Below are 25348 nucleotides of genomic sequence, written 5' to 3'. Positions count from 1 at the left end.
ATACGTCAGCCCAACACAATCCATACCAGGTCTGCATTCACAAAAATTGATCCCGCCTGGAGATATGCAACACAGCACGAGTATCTGACTGAGCAGAAGAGCAATTGCATGCTCGGAATTGGGTGCCCAAGCACCAAAAGGAACTCTGGTCCTACCCTTCCCTGCCCCGTTTCCTCCCTTGCTTGCAAACAGCTCACCCTCAGCAGTCTCCATTCCCTCCTCCTCCTCTGCTTCTGCTGCAGCTGCTTCCTGCTGCCAAAGTTGCTGGGGGAGAAACGAAATGAACAACGAGTGGCCAGTTGCACTGAGCTCTCTGTGCTCATTGAAAGTGCCTAGCTTAGGGGTCGCAGCTCTCCCTTTCTCCTTTGAGCAGGGAGCTAGGATCTAGCCAAACTGGAGAAATCAAAGTTGTTCAACACAGTCTTCAACAGTGACGCTGCTAAATAACTGTGCTCTGAATACAAACGAGACACAAAATAAGTACACTCAAGGAAAAGAAACCCTGTTCAGCTCTGCCAGGTGAAAGCCTGGTTGACAGTCAGGCAAGGCTGGCGAGAAAAGCAGCATGGCCCCAAGCCTTTGGCCACAAGGCTGCCCCGGTCTCTGCAAGAACAGCCTATTGACAGCTAAAGCACTTTTACCTCTCTTGCACTTGTTTAAATTGTGTGTCCATCCAGGAAGCTGGACAGAGCCCAGGCAAGTAGGGATGGCTCTAGGGTATCCAAGGAGCAGTTCCCAAGGCCAGGGATGTTGCCAGTGCAAAGAGCCTTTAGTTTTAGGTGGTTCTGTGTAACAGCGGAGGATCAGGCCCCACAAGAGAAAAGAAACACCCTCTCCCTCACTGTACAATTTTTCAGCACTGGTACGTGAGCAGGAATTCTCACAAAGGCAGGGCTCAGCCATGAGCAGGACTGTGTGCGAGGGAGTCTCTCTCGCAGGGGATGGGGCAGGAGGACGTGTCTATGTTTGCATGGCATCCTTGTGCACTTGGGCAGTTCGCAGCTGAGACACTGGGAAGACGACTGGGCTGGTACCAGAAAGGGAAACGGAATGAGCACCTGGCTGGTGCAAGCCCACGTGCCCCTTACCAGCTCGGCAATGATCAGGGAGGCAATAGGCAGAAACAGCAGCTGATCGCTGCTTTTCTACCACCCCATTTTTCACACCGGGGATGGGGACTTCAATACACATACTTCCCCTCCTTCCTTAGGCCAGTGGTCCCAGCCTTAGTGCTGGGAATGGGCACTGTTTGCATTTCAAAAGCAGTCCACTGCTGTGCTGTCCCAACAGATGTTGGGACTGTGCTGTTCTGCTGGAAATAGCCGAGACCTTGCAGGCAGGGAACATCTTCCTGCACCCCCCTACATGCACCCCTCCACTGCTCTCAATTGAAGCAAAATACTTGGACCACCAGTCCAGCATGCTCTCATCCGGCTCCTCCTCTTCTCCTTCCTCTCCTCCTCCTCCTTTCTTCTTCTTCTTCCTTTTCTCCTTCTCTTCCTCAGACTGCAGGAACAAAGGAAGCAAAGACAGAGAAGAAGAGGGATCAGATGGAAGCAAGATGTCTCTCAAAGGGCCAAGGTGATAGGTAAATCCCTTGAGAAGGCAGAACCCTGTATCATTAGCACCTGCCACCTTTTACAACAGGCTCTGAGTAGCAAAGGGAGCTGCCCAAGGCTCCAGAGAGACAGTGTCAGAGTCCTAAACCAGAGATGTCCTCATCCCTTTTCCACCATCCCTTTCACTCATGCATTTCCCAGGCTGAAGCACCTGAAGCTTACATGGTACCAGGCCCCCCTGTCCCAGCAAGGTATCCTGAGCCCGCTCAGTGCCTCACCATTAAGCCTTTGGGAGGTGGTACCACAACCACATAGTTGTGGTGGGAATAATCATCATGCACACTCGCAGGGTGCTGTCTCTCCTGCTCCTCCCAGCCCAACTATGCTCGGAAGCAGATCCGTCACTTACCACCTCCACCTTCACCACTGCATCCGAGTTCTGCCGCCAGGGCTAAAAGGGAACAGGGAGAGGGAACAGCAGGCTAGTGGGCAACTGCACCGCCAAAAGGCAGCAGAGTACAAATGCACACAGACACACACGTGCACAGTGAGCTGCGAGAAGTCACAAACAGCTCCCCACGGTTGCAGGAAGCAAAGGCCTTGAAGGAACAGCCCTGGCTGGGAAGCTCTACATACAAGGGAGACGTCTGCTGGGACACATCAAACCCATCTCCTCTTGGGAGAGCTCTGCTAATGAAGAACCCCAATCCCAAACAATGAGAGCACGGGCCTGGAAAGATACCTGGGCCTTCAGTATGGATAAAGACTGCTTTGCTCCCTTGGAGCTTCTTTTTGTCTAGCTAAGGAGGTTTGCAAGTTTTTGTGGTACATTTCCCGAAGCCAAGAAGCATGTGCATGCCAGGGCTTTTCACACATGCACACATGCTCTGGGGGTCCTCTTGAACACAGCTGGGCCAACAGACTCCTTGTGAATGCAAATGCAAGTGACAAGAGTTTTTTGTGCACCTGCTAGGAACTCTAGGTAGAGGTGCATTTGTAAATCCACCAAGGACTTGTGGGTTGTACAGGTGTGTGTGTGTTTATGCACATGTGCATCTGTGCAGAAGTGGCTTTGTATGTGCTGTGGTCTTTCTGTAAATGTGTCCATGAGGGGCCATGGATATGCATGCACATTTGGAGCCCGCAATGTGCCCATAGGCACATGCATGCACACATGCTGCTTGCCTGCAGAGGAGGACATGTCCCTACAAAGGGCTTCCTGTAGAGAGACAGGCATTTCTTTTGGTAGAGAGCGCTCTGGAGTAGACAGCTACAGGAGGGTGCTCCAATTTCCATTCTGGGCAAGAAAACGGTGACAGGCTTATTCAACACGTGAGCAAAGTCTGACTCCTCGGGGACACGTTGCTTGTCCCATGTGCAGACTGCTGATTTTTCAGGGCAGACCCAGTAGGTCTAGAGGGCTCTGCCTGCATCAGGATGACTCTGTGTGCCTGGATCAGCCCCGTGCCACATGCATCTGAGGTGCATGCATCTCGAGTCTGCACCATTCACAGAACGATGGTTCAGACAGAGCAACATAGGGGCAGGGTTATGCTCATGGGGGCTCATTCCTATTTAACTGTCTTCACAGGAAAACGTACAAATACCTCATTTTCTTAGCCCAGGACAGGCTGTCTTGGGGCAGCAAGCACCAGCTGAGTTCAGCCAGGACAGGACAGGACGTGACTGATTAGTGCAACTAACTATGACCCCAAGGCCTTTAATTCCAGGCATCAGTCCAACTACATGCCCAACAGCACAAGGTGGCCTCTGCTTGCGGGGGGATCACCCAGTTATTGACAATGCAGTGAAGACAGACATGCTAAAGTAGTGCTGACACACGGATACTCACAGCTTCCAGCTTCACCATGGTCTCCATCTTCTTGATGGGAACCTCAGGTTCCACCTTGACAACAAGCTCCCCCGTGGGGCAAGAGGGAGGACCTCTGTTGGTCATTGCCAGAGAGCCATTGAGCAGTTCAACTGGACAGAGGACAGAGAAAGACAGACAACAAGAGAGAAAGGATAGTGCAGAGTGGAAACTGAGAGCTCAAGTGCGATCCTACAGGATTCAGACAGGAGTGGCGTGTGACCCTCTTGTTCAGAGAAGGACCAAAGCACGGAAATTAGTACACTGGTTGGGATTCAAACACTGGCCACCTCAGTGCCAGGAACACTGCTGGTCTTGCTGCTGTCCCCATGACTTTTCAGGTCTCCTTGCTATAAACGTCCACAGGGAAGGCACCTCCACCTAAGCAAGCCATCCCAGGCTCTCGTTATAATCGCCAGAGATCTAAGTAATTCAGTCTAGTCTAGAGCACAAGGCCCGTGCCCTGGACAGAAAAGCTACTTGCAATGACACAACAATGAGTCCAGCCCTCCAGGCTGCATTAAGTGTATTGACTATATCTCTTCCACGGGAGCCTGAGCTGTCTGTCCTGAGCAAATTCATCTCCCAGTCCTGAGGAACAGTTGGAGATTGTAGAGCCACGGAAACACAGCTATGTTAGTGGTGAACCAGGCTTTCTTGTCTGACAGGTGTCAGGAAGAGTAGGCAGTTATCACAGTGAGACCCATGGATCAAACCAATCAAAAGGCAACGATGACCTCATGCCCCCACGGCTTCCCAACCCCTCGATGTGAACCTTGAATCCTAATTCATTTAACAACCAAGCAGACAATGGCCCATAGTCCTTACAACCCACTACCCATCTCCCTTCTTTTCTGTATCGCTCACTTGTGTGCGGTGCCCCACCAATGACCCACACCAGCCTGTCCCTCTTGGCCCAAGCCTGGTACCTGTCATATTCCAATGGTGGGCCGCCTTCTCTGGTGGGCGACAGATGAACTTTCAGACGGAGCTGACAGCACGGGACCCCACTAGGGTATAACGCCCAAAAGCCCGGCACTCCACCACTCGGATGTGGAGGGGCGGGTGAAGCAGTTCATTCTCTGGGAGGTCCTGGAAGCAAAGGGGTCCTGGTTATCAAGGGCTGCATGTAGGCTACAGCATGTCTATTGTGGTGGTTGCCAGTAGGGACTCAAAGAGAGATCATGTTGGAGGAAGAGGTCTCATGTAACTCCAGCAGAGCTGGGCCTGGGAGCCATCACAGAAAGGGGATCCCCAACTAGGCTGGAGATCACTTCCTTTACTATCGTGGGCAAACGGAAGCAAGGGGCCAGCAGCCACAATTTGAGCTCCAGCCAAGCCTGGATTTTGGCCAAGGGCTCAGAGGAAAGAGGCAACACTCACCACTCCCAACCGCTTGACTAAAGGGCTGAAGTTGGCGCTTTTCTTGTAGTTCTGGATGAGAGCTGACTGGACCCCCTTTCCAGCACACTCAATGTCCACACGGGGCCGCTCCACCTGAGCCACGTTCACTCTCTTCAGGTCTCTGAGTCCCCAGAACAACATCTAGGGCAGCAGGAGGAGGAAAGGCATACAGGTGAGAAGAACTGCCCCCAACTGCTGCCAGACCTCTTTGCTGGAGCCAAAGGAGTTGGCTTTCCTCATCCCCTGGGAGCAAGGATCCCTCACGGCACACAAAATCACCTGGGCAGCAATGGAGCCCTCAAGCTTCTTTTCCTTCTCCATGCGGCTCTGGCATGCAGCATGCTCTCTCACTGACCCCACACAAACCACCCCATGACTCACCTGCAACAGCCTAACATCTCCTTTCCGATGCCCTCAGCACTCCTCTCCTAGCCCTCTTCTGCCCTCAGACTCCATAGAGCAGGACCACATCAGTTTAGTTTAGCCCATCTGCAGTGGCTCTTCATTCAGCACTGGCAGCATTTTGTCAGAAACAGGGAAATGACTGCCTCCTCCCCTTTCCTTTCTTGGGATAAGAGACCAACACCATGATTAAAAGTCCCCCTGAAACGAGCTTTTTCCACCTCCTGTCCCCCCATGGCCATATTCACACTGCGCACCAGAGGAATAGTATTTCTTTGACCAGATGAAAAAGTCTGCAAAACGTGGACGTAGGATCTCTTTAGAGCCCCTGGGGATCCGATCAGCAGCATCTCCTCCTAGCAGAAACACCTACAACAGCCGGGTGAGTCATGCACCAAACCTCACTGTCTCTATTGCCCACATCACCATTGTCTACCAAGTCAGCCTAGGGTGAGGAGCCCTGATGGATGTGTCACCATATCTCACTAGAGAGAAGCAGCAGGCATCCTGTCCTTGAGGTCCAAGATAGGTCAAATGAGCTTCAGGCTACCAATCTTGGGTTTTTCCCCTCCCACCGATACTAAGGGAGAGTCAGCGTGACTACTTCAGGTGTAGGTGTACACCCCTAATGTGCATTCCTCTGAATTTCAGACCAAGTGCCCTCTACTGCAGCTCCTAGGCTTGCTATGGTGCCCACAGTTAAGAAAGAAAGCAAGTACTAATCCAGTCATCCTGGTTTTTTTTTTTTTTTTTTAGGGCTGCTGCAGCTTAACTCCCTGTGCAGCTAGTACAGGCAGGTCCTTGCAATCCAAACATCTGGCTGTAGGTGCTTAACTTGTCATCAGAACCTCTAAGATCCCTCCTGGCCTTCAAACACCCACTGACAGAGTCTTCTGCCTTACATCACCCTCGCCTAACAGATGGAGCCCTCATAATGGGATCTGGTCGAGGCCATGACAACACAGTACCTTCTGCTGTGTAGCCATCTGGCTGCGCAGCATTCAAGTCTGGCGCCCCAAGACAAACCCCTCTGCTGTCAACGCATTTGCCTCCACTCTGTATTTACTCAGCACCAGACGAATCCCCAGTGGCACTGGCAGGATGGGACCCCTGTCAATGCCTGGGGGTCCATCGACACGAGGCAGGTCTGACTTGCCCCCAGCTCCAATCTGGAAGAGATGCATCACGGATTAAGGTCTGCTTTTTTGAACTGGGGGAACCGGCACACCCTGCTCTCCCACACTGGGTCTGTAGAGTCTTAGACGATTCAGCAATCCACTGACTGTACAGTACAGGCACTTTGGGAAAAGGTGTTCATAGGAGCACAAGAGGTGGTGCTATGCTTCCACACAGGGCACATTCAGCAGCAAAGCAAACTTCCAAGCCCACCCACTAGTGCAGCTGACAGGCTGATACGGACAGGCTTTGGCCAGCTCAAAGCCTGAGCAAAGCCAGCAGGTCTCTACTCCACCACCTTCAACCACTCCAGGCATCTCCTGCTCTGTCTAGTCAATGGAAAGAGAGGGATACCTACAGAGAGAGATTAGCCCCACCCTGAGCTCCTTGTCAAAGATGCTTAGCATACACCATCTTCCTCTATGAGAACTCACACCCCTTTTACCTGGGACCTTCCCATTGACATCTCTTGAGAGAACCAAGACTCCCAATGACAGCTTCCATAGCCCAGGGATGTTGCAGAGAGTTTGTGCTGCTGCAACGCTTTAGTAGGGTTCTCTGCCAGAAAGAAGCTGGCATTCATTGCACACCAGCATAACTCTGCAGGAGCTGCCCTCACACTGAGCTGCGAGTAGCTATACTACACCCTGCTAGCTTTTCTAGGATGCATGAACTAACCACTCTTTGCAGCACCTCAGAAACAGAAGCGTGGATTAAACGCGGTTCTCCCCCACACCCCCTCCCGCTCTCTTCCCTCCCTCGGTCTGGGATGGCTCTGTCCAGCTGCTACCTGCAGTAGCTCAAAGGCAGCCAGCAGGTCGCCTGCTGTGGAGTTGCCCCGGTATATCTGGTAGCACTCCAGCTGCGGAGGGAACCGTGGAGGGCAGTACTGTTCATCTGACATCTTCACCACAGGTTGGGCAAAGGTGCAGCCCATCAAGTCAGCTTTGCCCTGGCCAGGCAAAGACAGCACTCGGGTTTTTAGCACGGGGCTTCTTGTCTGCCTTGAGAGACCAACCAAAGGTCTCCACAGTTAGCCCCACAGCACTCCCCAGTATGGGCAGAACAGGATCAGTCTGCTGCACGTACGTGACCAAAGCTCAGTGCCACCTTTCACTGGTGCCTTTCCATCCACGAGGCCTTTCCTAATGCACCAACTTCTTTAAGGAAGGTGAAGGAGGTGGCCCAGGGTTGGGGCAGCAATGAGGCCAGGACTGAGCACTGCTCTACAGGGAGAGACTACAGTAATATATCCTTGCCTCCAGCCTCACCTGAACTCTTGCTTCTGGCTCCTAACATAAGACACCAACGAGTGCAAGAGATCAATTAGCAGCAGAGGCTCCTAGTTTCTTCTGTGCCCTGGGAAACAGGGAGGAAACATCTTCCACAGGTCAGGAAAAGCACTTCTTCTCACATCTGCTGCACCAGCTGCCTTGCCAGGAGTGATCTCAGTACCTGAATCAGAAATGCTTTCCTCTGCTGAGATTCATCTTACCACTGGGTCCTGCTCATAGATCTCAATGACAACTATGGGAGGGTCGTCCCGCATTTCGTGAGCTTCTCCGTATAGCTCCACATTGTCAAAGACCAGCAGCTGGTCCCAGCTTGGGCAAAGGCTTTCATTGAGAACCTGGAGGAACAGAAACAGCATTTACCACTACAGCTAGGAGTAGCAGCCAGGGCCTAAGGCTCTGAACAACGGGAGCAGAGAGGATATTGATCTCCGTTTTCCTGCACCAGGACTTTTTGCAGTGCTGCGAGCAGTGGGGAGGTTACTTTGAAAATATGAGGGGATTTATCTTGGGTCACATTGCATGTCCACAACATAAAGGCTCCCTTACTTCATGGTAGGCACCCCAGAATCCCTGACTAGGGAGGGGAGAGAAAAGAAATCTCTTTATGGCACCGATTGACTCTTCCTAAGGTGTATGGCTAAAATAGATGAGATGTATTTTGTCTTTTAAAGGTCCTTTTCTCCCCACTGCTTATTCAGAGAATTGAGGCAGCTCTGATGCAGATGCGGACACTGTGGCAGTCTGCCATCTATTGGGTATTAATGCTATTGCCAAGCAGTGCTTTGGATCACAGATATTTACTGGATCATACTGTGAAGGCACCTGGGGCTAAACCCATTAGAGGGTTGATGGCTTATGGGGCAAGAGATGGGAAAGAGCCACATTAGGATCTGAAGCCTGATCCAAAGGAAGGGGAATTACAGGTCTAACTCGCTTGGCAGATCTTGACCCAAGATACTTGCAGCTCCCAGAGTTCACCCCTTGCTCTGATGGTCTAATTTTCTCTGCCTGAGCATCTGCTTCCTTCTGTCAAATCAGGACAAAACAGTACCCTGCAAAGGGGCAGCCACAGGGATGACCCCATTTCTGTGAATGACCCCAGGCCTGGCCTGTCTGAGCCAGGCCACAGGCTGCAACTTCAGTGCTGGCAGCACCCGTAGGCTGGCGCTTGCTCTGCAGGCAAGCGAGCCATAGCGCATCTCCCATGGACTCTCCCAGGAAAAAACAGCAGGCAGGCACAAATTATTCCTAGCTTCCACAAGGTTTGCTAAAGCTCAGCAGCCTTCAGCACAGGAAGAGATGGCACAGAAACACCTCCTGCTTCCTGTAGGGTCCAGTTTCTCTTCACCAGGCAGCTGAAAGCTCAGTCACACAGAAACGGGGTGGCTGTGTGCTTGTGCCCAGGGACATGCGGTGAAAGGGCTGTTGGACTTGCCTGCAGCTGGGGAAGAGACTTCCAGCAGGCTTCCTTTGAGTGCAAGGTTGCTCGAGATAGATAGTCAGGCCCCAGTGCTATGGCTGCTTTCGCACCCCAGGACCCCACGGTCAACCTGATCCATGATTCTGCAGGAGTCAGGAGACCCAGCCCCATGGCAGGGCAGCAGGATGGACAGATGATAGGACAAGTACCACATTCAACCCCAGGGATTGCCCACTCCTCCAGGTCAGGAAATAGTGTTCACCTCGGTGCATTGGCTCTGGGGGAGGAAGACGACTCGGGCAAAGGGAGCCAAAAGGCCACTACTGTCAGCAGCAAACAAACTCCTGGCCTGGTACATGTGGGCTCGCAGCTCAAACACCTGCTTCTCTGTGACAGAGAGAGGGGGAAGTGAGACAGCTTGGGATGCATCCCTGGAGCTTAGCCATGGATAACTCCAGATTGGAAGGCTGAAGATTTTCCCTTTCTCTTAGTTCAGTGCCCACAAGGACTGTAGGGCAGGTGCCCTGCACTTCCATTCCCTACAATGGAAGCAGCTCCCTCTCTGGACATCTCCTATCATGCCTTAGAGCCTGCTTTATTTTCTGCTGTGGCAAGCCAAAGCAGAGGAAAGAGTTACTTTATAAAGGGCTATTTCACCAAGCCTAGGAGCCTCGCCTATATTGGCAAATGAGAACAGCAAGTGCCAAAACTACAACTTCCACGTGGACCAATAACCCCAAATGGCTGCAGGCACACAGACCCAGGTAGAAACTGCACGAATTTCAGAGGAACTGCAATTTTCTGCAGGAAGGAACAAAAGATTTTGCAGATATAGCATCTTTTTGGAAATTTTGTGAGCAGCTCTAACATATTCGGCTATTAACTGTCACCCATGAGGTGGAGTGAAGCAAGAATACACCGCAGTGATAATAATTAGATGGCTTCATCTGAAAGCTCTCCAAAGAGCTATCTACTTAACATTTTTCTCTACTTAGCAAAAATCAGAGATGGCTGCAGGCTGCTCACTTCAATATTGGGTGGACATTTGCCACCTTCTGGGGGCTGCTCCCCTGGGGAATTGCACAGCCTTGTCACGGCTCAAGGCAGGCAAAACCATCCTCTAGCTCAACTGCAAGAGGACCCAGTTCTGTTACTGTCTGGGAAGGGCTCTTCAACTTATATTAATGCTCATCCTTCCCAATCCAGGAGCGTATAGGCAAACCTGGGAGGCACGGGGCAGGTTATAGACAGACTATGCAAAGTTGCCAGATGGTGAAAAGTATACTGGTGACCTATTTCAGGCCAGGGCCCTGCCTCAGGCCCTGGGCCAGGCTGGGAAACGCCCCCACCTCAAGGGGTCCCTCCAACCAGCTCCAGGGATGCCCTGTCCAGGGCTAAGCCTGGCCTCACCTGCGGACGGGTTAGGGCTGGGCATTTTGGCTTGGGCTCACGGTGCACCAGGATGGACAGACAGGGCTCAGTTCCCACCACAGACTGGTTAATTAGCACACTAGATATAACTGGTGTAGTCAGTGGAGGGAAGTGGTCATGCTGCCTTGGCTGAGCACTTCTATTAGGTGGTCTGAAGAGAGGTCTAAGCACCTGTCTTGACACAGGAGGAACATACAGGTCCTTTAGAAAAGGAGCAGAGCCCAACAAAGGTCTTTTCTTCTTGGACTGGCTCCTTGCAGAAGACCTGTCTCACCAGGGAACTCTCCTGCACGCAGGATTTGCCCATAAGCTGACCCAGCTAACAGGCACTCTCCCTGTGGAGGGCAACTCACCTCATCAGCTAACAACCAGAGTTTCTGGAGGAAGTTTTGCACCAGCTTCACCTTGTCTTTCATGGTGGTGTACTTCACCTGCGAGCACAGAGTCATGGCTTGCTGACCCATGTTTTCCTGTGATTAAAAGGGAGCCCAGGACACATTGTGAATGAGAGCACAATGGAGCACAGAGAAGGCAAAAGCAGCAGACAGGTCTCCCTGCGTTTAGGAAGGCGTGGTGAGGACACAAATGCCTTAGTCCTGCCATGTGCATCCAGATAATGGTACTTCTGGCGCCCCTTTGTTAACCTCAGCAGGATATAGGAAGGGTCCCACAGCACAGAGGTTTCTGCCCCAGCAGGGCCTGCCATGGGACAGAGAGGTGTCAGTTGTGCTTATGGCATTTTGCAGTGGCTTCAAGCCTTGTCTTAAGCATAGCCTCTCCCCTTTCCCTGACTCCACTACAAATCAGCATCTGGCAGTTCAGAAGAGGGGACATAGAGGCTTCCACAGGTCACATTCATCACTCTGTTGTATGCAGCTGGCTAATGAAGCTTCATTGCGTCAGCTGGATAAACCACTTGGTCTTTGCACAGCTCCTTTCCAATACGTTGGCCTACCAGCTCCAAATACCCAGGCTAGAGCTAGCCCTGCAGCATCTATACTCGGCAGGGTCCCCTACATTCCTGCTTTCCCCTCTCCTGAACTCTTTGACAATAAAGCGACTCCTTTTCTGCACTCCGGGATTTCTTCCCAATGAAAAGCAGAGCGTGATGGAGGGGACGTAGTGGTGTGGACCCAAGGGTCATGTGGGACCTGTGCAAGACAGGAAGTGCTCTTGGGTCCCCCTCTTTAGCAATAAACCTCAAACCACCAATCCGCAGAGACTGGAAGTCAAGACCCCTAAGGACCAAGGTTCCCCGCCGCATTGATGGGGACCAGCCCCATTCCCGAATCTTCCTCCCCAGCTGAATCACACTTACCAGCTCCCTCATGCAGGACTCGAGTCTTTCTCGATCCAGCCTCGTGCGGGAAGAGTGGTGCCGGTCCTTGTCAGCTAAGGTCACAAAGCGCCTGATGGAAAAGCTCGTCAGCATGAATCCTGCGAGAGCCTGCTGGCTCTCTGCAAGCAGCCTTGCCAGGCTGGATCTCTGCTAGCAGTAGGGCACTTGCCTACACGGAAGCGCCCTTGTTCTTTCAGTGTGCGCTGCAATCGCAGCCAAGTGGCCTATTTACACCCAGCACTCAATGACGTGCATGAGGAGAAGGTACCACTCAGGCACTAGCCTGTGGAGGCCACAAGACTGAGTCTGTGTGGCTTTCATCACTGGCTGGGGGTCTTTGGAATTCAGAGGCGAGTACCACCTCGCCCATGCTCCAAGGCAGAAGGCAATCAATATGGTGGTGTGCTAAGCCAAGAAAATGATTGCCTATCATCTCGGAGCATAACGCAAGGGGAGCTCATGCTCTCAGTCCCATGATCTTGCCCATATCCTGGCTGAGAGCACAGGTCTGTGGTGGGCAGCTTTTGCTAGTCTTTTACTCACAAGCACCCACTGCTCAGCTCCTCCAGGACCCCTCGGAGCCAGCGCTCCAGCTGTGGCTTCTCCGTCTTGATCGTTTCCTGCACATCACTGAGGCCTTCCTCCTGGAATGGCAATGGGGGGGAAGCAGTGAAGGGGGCAGTGGAGCAGAGCCCCACAGCAGGCTGAGGTTTAGCACCACAGCCACTCCATGAAGAGCAGCCCTGGCACTGCCAATAGCACACACCTGCTTCTTCCCCAGGCTTTCCTGCCTCAGAGCTCAGCTCTGGCACATGTTTGGCTGGGGGAGGCTGGCTTCAGTTGATGTGAATTTCACCTCTCTCCACCTGCAGGCATCACAAAGGCTCCTCAGCAATCAGTTCAGGCTACAAAGGAGGCTCTGCCACAAAAGGGGCTCACTCCAGGAGTCCAGGCAGGTAAAGTCTCCCACCTTCCTTCAGCCTTCCGGGGGACACTCTGGGTCTGACCCACACCAAAATTCATTCAACCCCCAGGGTTTGGCCATTCATTCTGTGGAGTGTTTAGTATTGCGGAGCTTCCTCTTTCCTGGCATGAGTTTGATAAAGGCTCTCTGCAACGGTCTGGCCCTGCTTTGTAACAAGCTGCAGAGACATGCAGGGAGCCTGGATGTGCCAGGAATGGCCTACCCCATCCCCTGAGCCAGCTCCATCCCCAGCACCTACTGGCCACCTTGTCTGCAATCTTGTCCATGATGGTGGCATTATACAGTCTCCGGCGCTGGTCTGGCCACCAGCTCTTGATGTACCTGCAGGCCTTCTTCTCAAAGTATGGCAGGTGGAAGCAGTTCCTGCAACAGGAAGCAGAAGGATGTTCTGTGGTAGGACCACTCCCAGACAGGAACGGCCATTGCCCCCCACCTCTCCCAGCATGTCAGAGTGCTGGGATGGGGAAATGGATATACATGAAGTCAGGCCAAGAGGAAAGGCGCTGGGAGTAGCATATATGAATTGCACGTTCAAGGACAGAGACTCCATCTCTCCTAGCACCCTTCCGCATCTGGAGTACTGTGTCCACATCTGGGCTCCCCAATACAAGAGAGACATGGAGCTCCTGGAGTGAGTCCAGCAAAGGGCCAGTACGATGATGAAGGGACTGGAGCATCTCCCCTAGGAGGAAAGGCTGAGGGAGCTGGGACTCTTCAGCCTGCAGAAGAAAAAATTGAGGGGGAATCTCATCAATGTGGACAAGTATCTGAAGGGAGGGCGTCGAGAGGAGGAGGCCAGACTCTTCTGCGTGGTGCCCAGCGACAGGACGAGAGGCAACAGGCACAAACTGAAGCACAGGAAGTTCCATATGAATAGGAAGAAAAACTTGTTGACTGTGAGGGTGACAGAGCACGGGACCAGGTTGCCCAGACAGACTGCAGAGTCTCCTTCCTTGGAGATATTCAAAAGCATCTGGACACAGTCCTGGGAAAAATGTTGTAGGTGACCCTGGTTGAGCAGAGGTGGGGGTTGGACTAGATGATCCCCAGAGGTCCCTTCCAACCGCAACCATTCTGTGATTCCTAGCACCAGACCGGTCCCCACCCAAGCCCACAGCTAGGCCAGCCATGCCTGGGGGAAACTTTCCCCTCCCAGCCAAGGCCCACCCAAACTGCCCCCAGGCATGCCCTGCCTGGGTTAACCCCTGCCTCTGCCCAGGGAGGGTTGGGGCTGCATGCATTGGCCAGGTGCTCCAGTGTGACAGCGCATGCAGGCAGACACCATGAGCGAGCACAAGTGAAACCAAAGCACTAACACCCTATTCTGAAAGCCAGCGAGCATTTCTTATAGACCCCCCTGGCCTTCACAACAGGCAGAGGTCTCTGCTGTTTGCAGAGCTGCCAGATTTCCATTCGTCTGTGGGATGGACGTGGCATGGAGAGACAATAGTCATGGCACAGAAAAGGCGGGGGGAAGAGCCAGAATCACAGGCATGCCCTGCAGAACAGGTTCACGCTTCTGGTTTGCCCAAGGCAGCCTGAGCATCCGCTGTGAGCCAGGATTCACCCTGGATAAAGCCACTGCAGATCCTGCTGCAACTGGAATCACCCTTAGGTTACAAAACAGCTTCACAAGATGAAGTGAAGCTATCTGGGTTATTTTTAGGCAGATGATGTCAGCAGAGTCCCACAGTTGATGGGGAAACTCCCTGTGCTCTGATAAGGGAGTAGGAAAAGCAAAGCCCAGGGGAATACGCTCTGTAAAACATCTGTGCTTTCCATCTCCCTTCTGCATTCACCTTCCCAATGGGCTGCTTAACAAGTGCAGCAACCCCAGGCAGACAGTTCTATCTAGAATGCAAACAGCCTTGATTCAGGTTAGTCTCTTCCATTTCCCAGTTGAATTAAGTCAGTCAGTTAATTTTGATTAGCAACATCTATCTGCTGGTATAATAGTTACAATAATCCACTTCCAATACATCTCCTCAGGTTAAATCCGATTAGCCTTCCTGAGTACAAGTCCTTTGTATTCAAATCTTGGCCAGGGATGGCGTGCAGCCTAGACACACCAAGACCTGGGTCCTGATCCCATTTGCTTCTGGGCTTTCTGAAAAGCCTTCTGAAGCTCCAGGTGCTTGCGGTAGTGATAGGCGCCACACAGGCAAGTGTGGGACTCAGGATGGTGCAGCCCCTAGAAGAGGGGTTTGCTCTAGGGTGCTCCCCAAGAGTTTAGGAACCCCGGGTGCACCACGGCCAGAGCCACCACACTGTGGGGGTGCCGTAGCCTCATGAGTGCACAGCATGAGTGCAGAGCAAACCTAGTCAGCAAAGGAGAAGGGACACCACAGACTCACACTCTAAGCATCTGGATACCTTGGAATTGCGCACTGATAGCTGCTGACTGTGCGCACTGATAGCTGTTAAACGTGCAACTGTTAAACATGCACACTGATAGCTGCTGAATATACTGATAAGCATCCTGTTGACCATCCTGTTGGCATCCCTACTGTTATCACCTAAGACTATCCGTTCCATTGTCCAGCTATGGTCTGGCACTGATCAATGAACTAAGCCCGGGAAGGATAAAAGACAGCAAGCCACATACCTCTGTGTGGACTCGGACTCACCGTCAGCTGGCCTGCGGACCCCACAACCCACCCATCAGCGGGGACGCCCCTGATGCCAACTGCCAGAGAGAACCTGAATCCTCTTGGCGCAGCTCGAGCGTGGTGAGAACAAGCCGGGGAAAACTATACCGCAGGGCTGGCCCATAAGGACAAGGAAAGGGCGAGAGCGGTCATTATACCGTGCATCCAAGAGCAGTCATTGTACTGGGCTTCCGAGGCTTAACCATAGAGCTCTGATATGTGGGGGTTTTGGATTCCTTACTATACTTCTTAGCCTTGTTATACTTGTAGATTGTCTGCTGGTCATGGTTTAGTGTTGTCCAGTGTCCGTCATATGTGCAGAACCGCTTAGATCTAATACATTCTTACATCTGACAAAGAACCATCTCTCCAGTTCAGTGCAACTAACCCCAGAATACAAAAGAATCCCGGACGCCCCACTAGTGGCACGTCACAGGTAGAAAGCATCGAGTAGACTCACATTTGCAGCTGTCTGGATCACCTGTCTGTTAGGGTAATTTCTACCTGCACATCGCAAAGAATTGCCTCAATTCTACAGAGGGAGAACCTGAAGCAGAGAGAACAGAACTCATCTGCCCAGTGAAACTCACCAGTTTTGGCACAGTCCCAGGAATAGGATCTACTTTCCCCATATCCTGATTCTCTGACACTGACACACGAGAACGAGGCATGCCAATAGTTAGAGGGAATGGGAATAGACAGACTGACCAAAAGAGAGAGAGAAGCTACAAATCTAGACACTGAAAGGATTTTAAGACTTTTACCCCAAACTCCTGCTAACCCATTCTCATGAACTTCCTCCAGCAGTTTCTGCATCCGCCCCTCTCTGTGTTTGTGACCTCGGCTAGCTTTTCAGATCCCAAGCGATTCCAAATGCACCTTGCCCCAGCACAAATTACCTTAATTACTGAAATCTATGCCTTATTTCAAGGTAGACTTTTTGCCAATCTCTAAACGGTCTCCAGGATGCTTTCACATGTCAGGCAGCTAGAGAAATCAAAGACGCAAAGCCCAGGTACCTCCCTCCCTCTTTCCTCCCTGATGGGCAGAAGTGCGTTTGTGCATTCACACATTTGCTGTGGCATCAAAGGGTCCTAGGCAGGGACCTGTCTTTTAGGCTGGTTTTCTGAATGTCTGAAACTTGCATGTGCAGCAGTCCATCTGCTTTTTTTAATGCCAACCAATGATTTTTGAATCCACTGGTTAACTTTCCCCTAATTTGCCACAGAGGTAGAGCGTTAAAGGTGTGGATAGCTAGGAGCGCTGGGCACAACTGGCCGCGTAGATGAGAGGGGCCCTCTGTAGGGTAGGCTGAGAGGTCAACTCAACCTTTATGAGACAACAGGCAATCGACAAGAGTGCTCAGCACTGTAGGCAATGGCGGTGGGTGTTCAGCTCTTCTTAGCTGTAATACCCAAGATGGGGTCTCTACAAGCAGTTAGCTAAGCTCCCTTCACAGGGCACGGAGAGCTAGTGGCGGCTGCTGCTGCTCCTAGGGCTGGCTGGCTGAATGACTCTCCAGGTTCCTGGGACTGCACTGACTCCATCTCTGCTGACTCTCGGGGGAGCTCAGATACCTGGCACACATGCCAACACCTTCGGACAAGGAACTAAGTCACATCTCTCCCCACGAGCTTTTAGGTCTGCTGCTCCCATCAGCCTACAGACCATTCAGAAACCAGATGCTAATTCCCTCTCCTGCAAGGCAAGGGAGCACACTGCCTCTCTGTTTCCCAGCTGCTGGCAGGAGACAGACCCCTCCTACCTCACTACAACACTGCAATGTCCCTTCCCTCACTTTCCCCTTGCCATGCCCAGCAAGGCCGCCCTCTGGTGGCCAGGAGGGCACACTTACCTGTCTGTGACCAGGGGTTTCATGGGTTGAGATGAGCAAAGGGAGACCAGCTCTCCATCCTCATCACCGTCTTCCTCACTTGAGTTCTGCAGCAGCTCAGACTCTGCTTCGTCCCCATCCTCTCCATCTTTCTTCCTCCGCAAGGTAGGCTTGGCCATGCCATCAATCTGGTTCCCGTAGTTACCTCAGGAAAGAAGTCACAGGGCTATAACTCACACTGGGGTTAAACAGCCTCAGTCACCTGCCTTTAATTCAGGCTGGGGAGCAACTTCCTCTGCAGGAACCATGGGGGACAGTGGAGTTCAGCTTTCTGAAACCCTGACCAGGGATTACAAACTAACAACAGAAATCTGTCCTCTACTCATGCCCCCTTCCTAGCCATTAGAAACATACATCCTTCCTTTGGTGGTTAACCTCTGGAAACGCAAAGCCAGGTGCTCTCAACTGAGAGATGGAGCAGATCCACTGCTGACAGGAGATCACGCAGCAAAGAGCTCATCTGGGGACACGCATGGCTTGTGCCAATGAAGTAGCCATCACCTTCTTCCTAAACTGAGAGCCTCGGATGCTCTGTCAAACGTTAGCATGGAAAGAGGGGGTAAACAGCCTGCTTTTGGCCTTGGCTCCTGCAGTCTCTGCCGGGCATGTTTCAAAACCAACCTCCTCAGAAAACCACCAACCTATTGTGACCTCAGAGTTGATGGGTTTGTCACCAATCTTCCTGTCCATCACGGTAGCTTCCAGGAAGGCTCCAAAGAGGAAGAATTCCTCCATTTTCCCAGGACAGTTCTGCAGGAAAAAAAACAGGCAAGTAGGATACAAGGTTAAGGTCAGCTGGATGGACCCTTAGGAGAACAAGCCACAGGGCAGGGGGTCCCAGAAGGCCACATTCGGCACCTTGAACACCTACACGGGCTCTATGAAGGGGACGTGCCACTGTCTAGGTTTTCATGGAGACTACGAGGGTTTTCTCTCCCTCTGCTCAGGCCTTCTAAGAGATAGGTGTCTGGCTGAACTCGGTGTCTAGGCTCACTGCACGTTCTTTTTGAATGACCATAAAACCTGAAAAATCTTTGCAAGATTTGTTGTTGTGCTGGGGGATCCAGTGCTTTTAGTGCAACACCAAATAAAATCCTCAGTCTATGAGGCCAGACATAACTACCAAGGGGACTGAGCAAACTATCACTAACACCCAGCACTTGTCACTGGCAACCAAAGGGTCAGGGAAGACTCACGTCAGCAACTCATCTCCAAGATCTCCACAACAAGGCTTATCAAAAGCCTGGCCCGGAAAGAGATGCCTTCACCCAGACCCTCATTCAGATCTTGGTGCTCATCCATCAGGGTGTAGTTCCGAGTGGAGCCGTACATGTTCACCCAGGCACGACCAAAGGTGGGCAGGAAGCCTGCAGGAGACCAGACACACACGTAGTGAAGGGGATGTGCAAGAAGGAGGGCATGGCTTTGTCTCAGGGCTCAAGCTGGCTCATGGAATGCCATCACTTCCCTGCTCTGGGTATTGTACTACAGGATTGAGCATGCGTATGTGTGCGTGCGCGTGCACATGAAAAATACACACTTGCAACAATACATGGAGATGATTTTGTGGTGACAGCAGTGAGGGGGATTGTGCAGCTCACCACGTCAAAGACACACACAACTACTCCGTTGGGCAAGCCACCCAGCATGAGGCAACAGAGAGGAGAAACCCTCATTAGCCACCTTCATAGAGCCCTCTCTGCTTTTACATTGGTCCTGTCCACGTGTGCGCTAGTGCATTTGTGTGTGTGTGCATTCATGCATGTGTGTGTCTGTGTGAACATGAGAGCCTGTCAGATATTCATCCATTCATGGCCATGAATTTTCTGGAAGGGCCCGTTGCTCTTGGGTGTCTTTTCTTTCAAGTTTCTGACTGGAGGCATGTTATGGGACTTGGTTTTCAGGGAATGGGTGCCCAGTGATCTCAGAAAACCACTGCAGGGAATAAAGGTCTCTCCTACTGGCCACCAAGGAGCAGCTGTCTCCAGGGCTGGGGAAGGAGCCTGGGCTATTTTGCTAACTCTCTGCCAAAGGGAAGCCTCTCTCTCTACCATGAAGAGGGTGTCTCAGTCCTCCCCTCATATTAGCTTTACCTTTGTCTCCTTCGTTAGAGACCTCCCGCCAATCAATGAAATGGGTCCCAATGGCCACATCATGGACTTCGTCAGAGTCTCGGACCTGGATCTTTATCCTCTTGCACAATGGGGGGGAACATTCCTGTGAAGACTATTTGCTCATTCCAGAGGGGCTCGTAGCTGCTCTTCCGCACAGATGTCTTCCCCTGCCAAGTGGGAGGAGAAAGCACATGTTTCACAAGGGTCTGAGCCCACAAGCCACCCACCTTCTTTCAGACCTCAACTCCTCCCCTGCTAATGACCATGATAGCAACACGTGTTCTGCTCGGGACTTTCTTCTCCCAAATAGAGACTGCTGGAGACTGCAGACTGCTGCAACCCCCTCATAGTCTGGGCAAGAGAAGGGAACGTGGCACATGACAAACAAGCAGCTTTGTCACACAGTTCAACATCTACATGCCAGGACAGCTGAGATCATCCTTGGCCACGTAGTCCCAAACCTGCATAATGGCTAGCCCTGCTCACGTTATCATGTCACAATAGTATAGCAAGCAGATCACCCACCTTCTGCCCTGCAAAGAACACCTCCACATCGGGGTCCACCAAGTCCTTGCTCTCCCCAATGAGAGCCTTCTTCACATTGGCCACGAGGCTGGTGTTCATACGGGGCAGCCCCTCAGCTCAATAGATCTTTAGGTAGAAACGAGCCCATTGCCGCTCCGGAGGGACCCCATCTGGAAGGAGGAGGTTCCTGCAGCATCAGAAAACAGGACTCAAAACAGCTCCTGGGCCTGGCAGGTTTGTCGGGAGAGACTTGCAGAAGAGGGAGAAGCTGCCCCCCTTGTGGGGCACAGGCTGTGAGGAGGTGGAAAGGTAGCCATTTCTGCAGCCCTATATTTTATCATAGTCCTGTTCCTGCCCACCCTCCCGATTCAGGACGGGGAAGGGCGGTTTCATAAGGGAAACCTTATGGCAACACATTGAGGTGCCTCAGAGACAACCTGCATCTTTCTAAAGGGATATAATCATTATCAGCAGTGGAGCCGAGGGGAAGACTAATCTCTACCTAGTTTAGACATCTGCAGCAGCCCAGATGAATGGGATGTTAGAAGGGCCTTTACCTTTGGAAAAGGCCCTCATACCCTGCCAGGGTATAAGGAGAACTGGAGTGGTTATACTGGAAGGAAACTTGAGCTCCATGAAATGGCTTCTCGTGGCAGGTCTTGCCTCTTCTCTCTTCCCCGAGAGCTACAGAGGATGCCGTGAACAACAGTTCTAAAGGAACTTTGTCCACAATAAAGTGGGATAAGAGCATGACTGCAGCATGGAACAATAGTCCAAAAGAGTTCACATGCTGCTTTAAGCCCCTTGGTGCCCTCTCTGTCCTTACAGCGGGTAGGGAGACCTCAGCCATCATTTCCCATCTTCCCTTCAACCTCACTTCTGTGGCTCCCATTCAACGGCCAACTGGAGCAACAGCTAAAAAGTACGGACATCATGTTGGTTCACATCAGGCTGGTGATGGTATGCACAAGTGAACAACCAGCAGCAGAGGGTCTGAACTGATATAAAGGACTGGTCTGTAGTGATGTGACCAGGATTTGCATCAGTAATCTAGCAACTCTTCTCTTTCCGAGAAACAATCTAGTTGGCACTTCTGATTGCAGTGCACGACTACTAGAGGGGCTGTCAGCCTAATTGGGAAGGGATGCTGTCCTTACTGAATAATCCAAAATAAAGTGACACGAAAAGCTCATAGCTCATTCCCAAGGAAGGATACAGGAAACTGGCTCTGCGAATCCTTACCCCTCAATATCATCCTCATCTGTCTCATTGGCTTTGTGTGGTGTCTTGATGTTGTCCCCTTTCCCTACCACGGCAACGGCACCCTCCAGATAACCTTTAAGTCCAGCAGTGAGACCGACCCTCAGGGTCAGAAAGGATGGCCCGTTTGCGATAGAACTGGTGCTCTGAAAGCCAAGGAACAAGACAGACATTTATCACAATTACAGGAATTACTGCGAGCACTGGGCATGTCTGTCCACTTGACTGCAGAAGCCTGCATGCATGCATAAAGAGACCTCTCCAGGTGTGAGGAATTCCAGACAGAACCCCCTGAAAATCCATTGGGAGGATCTGCCCAATGTTGGAGACAGAGAAGCAATGGGATAAACTGCCTGTAGAGGTGTGGAGTTTCCATCACTGGACATTTTTAAGGCCTGGTGCCTCTCAGATGGGCGAGAAAGATCTCATCCTTCTGTGGAGTGCATCAGAAGAGACGCTCTCTTCAGATCCCTTCCAGCATCGTTTGCTGAGCCCCCCTGAAATGGAAACTTAGCTCTCAGGACTCTTCAGAGGGGCAGAGTGCTACAAAAAGCTGCATGAGCTAAGATAAGATCCCAGTGATTCTGGATGTCTCTTCTCTAAAGGGAAGTTTCAGGTGTTCCTTACGCTGGCATGCTGCAAGCCCTGGGCCCTCCAAGGAGCCATGCTCTTCTGTACAGAGCAGGCATTTCTTAGTCTCCTCTCCTGCAGACGGGTTTGCTTCATCAGTCTGCCAGACACGTTCAAGACGATTCACTGATTCAGTGACTTTTCAGGCAGAAGCTCAGCGGGGAGCCTGTCACGGAGTAGGGCTGATCCTTCCCAAGAGCAAGGGTATGGACTGAATGACCTCTCCAGGGACCCTTCTGGACCTCCTTTATACTAATCCCAACCATGCCTGCTTTCGCTGCGCACAGCGAGTGCAGGATGCTGAAAGCTTCCACATTTCTTTTATGGTTCTATAAAACAGGCTTCCCTGAAACAGAGGTCCTCTAAACAAAGCCCACGATAGCACAGTGGATTTTAGTAGCACTCATCGGGCCCCTCTGTGCTAAGTCAAGGCAGGCTTTATCGTCAGTGAGCAACATGACATTCTCACAGAAGCTCTAATTAACCTCTCTTTCTTTGCACACTGGGCATCTTCCTGTCTTGGTCTAAAGGCCAGCCACACAGGGCTAGACCTTCAGCTCTCGGAAAGGTCAACATCTTGCCTAAGCAAGCTAATCTAAGCTTCTTAGGAGGTCAGTGGAGAGAGAATGGCACATCTGAGGACAATTCTACCTGCGTGCATTATGCCTTATCCTAGAATGGGATATACCATCTTCTGGAGATGCTGAGGGCTCTTTTCTGACTGCAGAAGGAGCCTAGATGACATGCTTGCACCTGGGATACTAAAATTAAGTTGACTAAGTGTTGCCAAAGGAAACTAGTGACTGCCTGGCTACCTTGCAAAGACATTTGTTTGATGGTGAAGGTAGGCATCTATATGACCCCTTGCAAATTGTGGTGACATACCAGGCTGGGTGTAAACAGTTCCAACATCCACCTTGAAGGAGCCTACCAAAGTCCCACTGCGCAAGAGATTTTTTGAGTGGATCACCTGAAAAGCGAGGGAGAACAACAAGTCAGAGCTTTTTCTGTGCCCAGCCATGCTGGGAGGGGTAGGGCTGTTTCTAATGTTTGACACTGAACCCTTCTAAAGGATTTGATGCATCTTGCTTAGTCCGGGCAGGAGATATAATCACTTTGTGAAGCACAGTGTGGTTGGCAGCTCTTGTTTAGCAGTCTTGCAAGCAAGTGTACACTTGGATTCAACAGAAAAAAAAAGTAAAAAAAACCCCCATCTTTGAAACAAGATGCAGTGTTCCAGCTACTATGGCACCAAACACTGAGACATTCTCCTCAAGGAAGTGTCCCAAAGATGCTTGAAATCTATGCTTTAATTCCCTTCCTGGGAGAAATTACACAGCCAGACTATGCATGGGATAGATGTGGATGCTCCTAGCCAGCCTGCTTTGATCTGTGAATCTATGAATCTCCTTCCTAGTCTTCCTTTGCGGCTCTGGGGAGAGCTGGAGCCTCTGTTTTGCTCTCATTATTTACAACTCTGAATTTCCTCAAGAGCTGTACCCACCCTCATGCTTCAGGGAATCCACTGGCAGCCTCAGGAAGCTCTTGCTTCTCCCCAAGCCTAAAGAGACATCCTGAGACAGGCTTAGTTTTGCCTAGCTAGGAAATACCAGAGAGCAGCCACAGAGGGAACACGAGTGGAGGGGTGTGTGGCTGCAGCAATAAGGACACTGACAGAGGGATTGGGGGGGTCTGCAAAGGAGGTGAGGCTCGTAGGACATGAGGGCTCAGAGAGAGGGACTGAGCACCTCCGCTCCTGCCACAGGTCTCGCATCATCAAGGGTCTTAAATCCATCCCAACAAGTAAGTAAAATGGGTTGGTTTCCACCAAAGCCCACTGAAAAGGGCAACACAACCACGCTCACTTACGGACAGCTTGATGATCTTATCGAACACGACATCTGGGGGAACATGGAAATCAAAGACAAAGTACTGAAAGAGAAGGAGCATGCGTGAAAGCAGGGAAGCAGGCATGGGCTCCTCCTGAATTGAAGGACAACATTATGGTCCATATCCCACCAACAGAGACGTGTCTGGGCAGAGGAACAGCCTGCAGTTCACGTCACAGCTGCAGAGGGACCCACGTCAGCCCAACAACTGACAGCATCAGTGATCTGAGAAACTGAAATAAAGCATTAACTTCTTGGAAAGACTCAGAAAGTGGGCACAGGATCATTTAATTTGAAACTGATCAAGTAAGGGGTTTTGTTTTGCTTTGGTTCTTTGTCACCATTTTGTAAAATACCAGAGGGCCAAGGTTTCATCCCTCCTTCTGCATGGTTTGTGATTTCATCTTACTCCAGCAAAAGGTAACAGAAGAAAAAGAAAAAAACCAAAGTCAAATAAATGTAACTTGCTGTCAAACTGCAGTGTAGGCCTTGAGGAGCAACGAGCCTGGAGCAGCACCTCAGGAAAAATCCAGCTCACCTCATTGTAGTAAGGGCAGTTAGTCGAGTCCTTCATGGACGTGCATTTCTTTTCATCTCCAACCTCCACACAGGCCACGGGGTCCATGTTGAGCCCAACCAGCTGCCGTGCCTCAATGACTGTGATGCTGACCTGGGGAGAGAGATTCATGGACCTCCACCTTGGCTGCCCTAAACTGTGTCTCCACCTGGCTCTCCTCTCCAAGGTGCTTTCAGTGCCGGGGTGGCAGCTGGGTAGTCTCTCTTCATCACACAAAAGGGACAGGGCTGCTCCTACAAGCCTGAGAGAGCTGCGGCATGGCATGGGAGGTAGGCGCATCAGAGCAGCCCTGTCCGTTCAGATGGCTCTTCTGCTCCAAGAGCACGTAAGGCACAAAGTTGAACAGATTTAGCTAAGCTGCGGGAGCAGACACTCTGCTACTGATGCCCTAACTGGCTTAACTTGCTTCTGCTAAAAAATACAAGGGGTAAACCGCTCAGAAAAGGAAGCTGATAAAAGACAGCTGAGCTCTCTAAAGAAGAGGACAAGACTGCCTGGCATTGATTGCTGCACAAACTGACTTACTGCAGAGGAGCTGAGCTGCAAATGCAACCTCCTACCCCTCACCCAAAGCTGCACCAGCTTAACAAACCCAGCTCAAATCCCTTCCTCATTTCAAGGGCAGCAAGGTAGGTGCGAATACTCTCAGACTCCTTCTGAGGAGGTAAGCAGCTAAGGTCACCGCTCTGTTCCCTCACCATTCCCAATGAAAACCAGCCTTGTGATACTCCTGTTTGCACTGGCCAATTAACTGAACCTCTTGCTCTGTCTTGCACATAATTTGTCTTGCACCTTCCTCCTTCTCCTTACATTCTGATTATACTATTCCCGAACCAGGGACACTCAGTCCTCGTCGTCCTCGCAACTTGCTTTAGGCTTTTTATGCGTATAATTAAACCTCTTCCACATACTGCTCTACTGCATCTTCTG

General features: G+C 51.4%; 1 pseudogene; it reads right to left on the bottom strand.

Moving 5' to 3' along the window:
• Positions 1–25348, bottom strand: part of LOC138066511 (otoferlin-like) — a 155927-nt pseudogene that overhangs the window by 16704 nt on the left and 113875 nt on the right.

The sequence above is a fragment of the Struthio camelus genome, chromosome 3 (genome assembly GCF_040807025.1).
Source record: "Struthio camelus isolate bStrCam1 chromosome 3, bStrCam1.hap1, whole genome shotgun sequence".
Classification (NCBI taxonomy): domain Eukaryota; kingdom Metazoa; phylum Chordata; class Aves; order Struthioniformes; family Struthionidae; genus Struthio; species Struthio camelus.
The sequence above is the reverse complement of the archived record's forward strand: the minus strand, read 5'-3'. Positions and strand labels throughout refer to the sequence as shown.